Source organism: Bradysia coprophila, unplaced genomic scaffold, assembly GCF_014529535.1.
Source record: "Bradysia coprophila strain Holo2 unplaced genomic scaffold, BU_Bcop_v1 contig_232, whole genome shotgun sequence".
In the NCBI taxonomy this organism is placed as follows: Eukaryota; Metazoa; Arthropoda; class Insecta; order Diptera; family Sciaridae; genus Bradysia; species Bradysia coprophila.
The window spans coordinates 12946804-12951847 of NW_023503493.1; positions in this window are offsets into that span (position 1 = coordinate 12946804).

Genomic DNA, 5044 nt, shown 5'->3' on the forward strand with positions numbered 1-5044 from the left:
TAGTGGTCGTGAAAACTTCCATAATGTTAAATGAGACTAAACACTGCACGAACTTTCGAGACAATTTAGGAACTATTTGTAATTAGTAGAGGGGCATTTGGTGTCTAGCCATCCTAAACTATTAGCGAAAATGTTTTGATGGGATTATTTTGAGTATTATTATTAGTAGTCAAAAAAACACTAATTAGAAATTTTTTAGGTCGCGGATCAACAAGGTTTTTTTAACAAACAAAATTTCGACCACCAATATAAAATCGGCGGTACAATATAAACAATCCGTTTCTTCGGCGACATTCCATGATTTTCAAAAGAGATTGTATATAAAATATAAAATTAATTAAATAACGCGACACTTACGTGGAATCCGAAATATGAACGTTCGCGAGCTTTGTTAACGTAAGTACAAGATGCACTTAATGACGATTCTTCTTCTTCTATACGTCGGTTCTTCATTCATGCGTGCATTTGTACATACGAATAAAGAACCGACGTATATGTAGAAGAAGAAGAAGAATCGTTTTTTCGAATCTAGTACCTACGTTAACAAAGCGAAAGTTTAATTTTCGATGATGATTCCACGTAAATGTCGTGTTGTTTAATTAATTTTATATTTTATACACAATCTCCGTTGAAAATAATGGAAGAAATGAAGTGTTTATATTGTACCGCTGATCTTATATTGGCGGGTGAAATTTTGTTTGTTAAAAAAAAACCTTGTTGACCTAGAATTTTTCTAATTAGTGTTTTTTTGACTACTAATAATACTCAAAATAATCCCATCAAAACATTTTTTATAAAATCCATAGGAAGGCAAATCACTTTTTTTTGACGAAATGCCCCCCTACTAAATTCAGAAATTCAAGTTTTGAATAATAACGTATTTGAATAATGAAGGCTCAAGAAATTTTTTCAATAAATGACTTGGTAAATGATTTTGTTACACTATAAACCTATTTTTTGACATTCGTAAATATCAATCTTTCTCTTCTGTTCGAAAGTTAGCACTTAAGGAGCACACGTTATTCCACGAATTTTGTCATAAATGTAGCCGGCGAAAGAACTCAGCCTCGATGCTTGTGAGAAAAAGGCACTGATTAAGTAAATCCACGCAATCGATTCTTAACACATTTTCAAACAGTTTGCTCAAAAATATGAATAAACAGCTTTTCCTAAGAAAAATTTCTCACTTTTAGTTTTCATTCGCATACAAAATCATGAAATGAAAAAACTGAAGTCTGCAAACAAAGGATAACAAATTTGACGTACACATGTGTAGTACTAGTTGCGTTTTAACCGCTTTTGAGCGAGACAGTAATGACGTATTAGTAAAATTGACTATGTTGCTACCCTTAATTTTAATAAGCTTCTGTCAGACTGTTGGGTGTCTAAATAATATGTGACAAAAGCCCATCTGCCGGAAACTTAACTTTTTCTTTCAAAATATTTATTCTTAGAATTATAGAATAGGAGAAGAAGTCTTACAATTTCCTAACAAATAATTTACAGAAAAAAACTTCCTTCTTGAACATTTGGAAATTACATTACCACACAACAGTATTAAAATACGAGAACTTTTAAAGTTCAATTTCATAATACTGATCAATTGAACATTAATGTTCAGCAAGACAGTACAGTGGAGACGTACGATGTATAAGATAGCTTTCACAAAATGGCTTCCAAACACAAGTACTGAGTTGGGACATGGGTAAGGTGGTGGACTGGAGTGTCGGAGGTCCCGAGTTCGAATTGCACGGACGGCGGTTTTTTTTTTTTTTTTAAATAAGTTGACGTAAATAAACGTACTAAATAGTTTAAAGATGAAAATTTATGAACTCTGAATAATATTTTCTGTACAACTTTTATTTTTCGATGAGACAACCAATGTTCGCCCAACTGTACATTGATACAGCTGTACTGTAAATATTACTGCTACGTTAACATAATGTACTTGTCCCGAATTTGTACAGTACATTCGTACAACGACTACAGCTGAGCTGGACAAAATTTTTAAAGGTGTATAAAAAAATCACCTTTCAATCGCTATTTCCTCCGCTGCATACAAATTTTGACATTAGACAATACCTATAGAGTATACGTTCATTGACAAAAATAGCTCAGGATGTTTGGGATGCCTGTTAATAACAAAATTACACCAAAATTCTTATAATTCGATGTTTTACCCATTCCCTCTCAGCGCTAGAACCTGAGGATTTTACGTGTTTTACCGGATTTCTTTTCGATCTTTACTGGATTTTTGTCATTCTTCAGGTTACTACCGATCAGACCCTAACACTTTATCATTCTCTATTGGTCTATTAACTCCAGAGTCCTAGAAATCTGAACTGAAATGTTTTTCTTTGGGGATCATCTAAATTTTTCGGACTTTAGTGATGGTTGAGGTAGCGGCGTGTAGAAAAGTAAACGTTTTCGATGATTTTTTTACCAGCTTACTTGTGGGATTTTGGCATATTCTTTGAATTCTGACTCTTCTGGACTGTTTGTTATAAAGCGTCGGTTTTGGTAACGTGAATCTGGAGGAGCTCTTACTGGATAGCAAACATGTTTTACAATCTTGATGCTTTCTACCTACCTCTTCAACGATTCATAAACTACAATAATGTAAATCCGTTCCACATATTCCACACACTAAATCCAAAAAGCGCCTTACAAAGACACTTTTTCAATTTTCCGTTATTTCCCTCCATTGTACTTTAAAACCATAAAAACGGAAGAATGAAAAAAGGGAGTCGAAAGGGAATCTCAACAGCAAACAGAGGCTTGCTGTAAACTTAATTCGTTGATTTTTTTTTTCTTCTTTTAATATTGGTTCTTGTATCCAACACAAGAAATTATATTCAATTCAATTATATGCAAATATTTTCGCAAAAATAATACCGTCGCTCTACATAGTGAAATGGGGATGCAAGTACTTAGAAATTCATTTTCCTTGTTTTCTTCAATGGTAAACAGATGTTCATGTTAATATAATATGCGCTATGTGTGGATATGATCGTGAGAGTCACGATTCATAAAATAAAGTTGCTCTTCGTCTTCGTGGCTCAAAAAAAAATCTTTTTTTTTATTCTAAAATCAAATATATATGTAGTACACACTCGTACCGCATTTTTTATGTCATACCATGGTCTATAATATGTATATTTAATATTATGCATGGCAAAGTTTCGGTACTACGTTCAAACGAACATAAACCATAGACAAGAGAAGAGGAACAGTCAAAAACAGGAAATGAATTTTCCCTTAGCTTCGGAAAAACATATGCTACGCTGCATATAGATGAAAAATCATTTTATTTTTCATTTTTATTTTCAGATTTTTGATTTTCTTGGAACGAAAAGCCTATTAGAAAAACATTTTTTTTCCTGCGCCATATAAAATATTATTTTTTTTTCTTATGCGAGCGGCGTAAGTAGAGGATGGGAATGAACGAATTGTGGTTAGCATATTTAATCAAATGTGAAAAGATGGTAATTTGGTATGTTTGAGAATTGTGACTTTGATTGAGCAAAATAAAAAAATAAATGGAAAAGGAACGTTTCCCTTCTATCATTCTCTCTCGCTCTCTCTTCGCTTCAATTATGATTGAGTTACATTTCTGCCTTGGGGACGCACTTAAAGCTCTTTCGAATAAAAGTTAAATAGCCCCGTTGTATTGCCAGCCCCAGTATACATTTGGTGAAATAAAAGTTTGTTTTTCGTTAATAGGAATATTGTATGGATGGGTGGAATACGGTTGTTAACAAGAAATAACACATTACCAAGCGACTCCATCAAAAAAATCGCGGATTTAATTTAAATGTTTTTCGCCATTTTATTGATATTTTCTGGAAATTTAATTCTCTTTTTCGTAAATTTTAAATGATTGTTTGTAAGGCTTCGGTACTAAAACGAGAATCGTTATTCGTTAACCCTGGATGGTGAATCCATTTCAGCTTATTTTTCATTTACCGGTAAAAGGTAGAGACCGGTAAATGTGAAAAATATTACCGATAACAGAACCTCTAATGGGTTTTTCATGTAGATGGGTGGAAACCCGGTATTTTAGTGAGTTTTGAAATTAATATTTTCGTTAATTAGTGCTAGGTGAGGATCTCTTTCAACAAACCAAACTGAATAATCTTCTAAATGAAAAAGCTTAAATTTGTCAACAACGCACCGACGAATCACAAAACTTATGTGAAATTGAGATCTTAGAGATACTAACATCCAGTGCCAAAATCCTCAACTTTCTATGCGGCCATTTGATGTCGTTTTTTCTCGCACTACAAATGAGTGCCAGAAAACTCCGCTTTGCCTCATCTACTTGCGACGAAAATTCCTTAATATCGACTGTGTCTTGATTTTCGGAAACTAGACTAGACTAACAACCGAATCAATCAATTTTTGTGGAACGAACCTTACAAATATTCACCAAAAATAAATCCCTTTCGCTGGAGAAATATTTTTTCAGGAAGTGTTTCGTCAATGTCGCAGAAGCCTTTTTACCCCACTGGTAGTCTTTCAATATTGTCTTCAAAGAGCTTCTTTTTTAGGTTCTTACATAAGTTTGCTAAAACAATAAGGCATTGTGATGAGGCCAACACAATAAAACTTCTGTCAAAGCCAAAACGTTGTTGACCGATTTTTACCGGTAAATACGGTTGACCGGTTTTTACCGGTAAATACGGTTGACCAGTTTTTACCGGTAAATACGGTTGGCCGGTTTTTACCGGTAAATACTGTTGACCGGTTTTTACCGGTAAATATGGTTGACAGGTTTTTACCGGTAAATATGGTTGACAGGTTTTTACCGGTAAATATGGTTGACCGGTTTTCATTGACAGGTTTTTATCTGCAAATGAGGTTGACTGGTTTTAACATGTAAATGCAGTTGACCGATTAGACACTATTTCAAATTCGAATAGGGCTGCTCATTGAGCTGTTTTTTGTCCATCTCTATACTTATATTCAGTCAGACCTATCCGATGGTAAGTTTGGATTGCTTCCTATTCTTCCAGTATCCTTAAAATATGTCAATGAAACACGC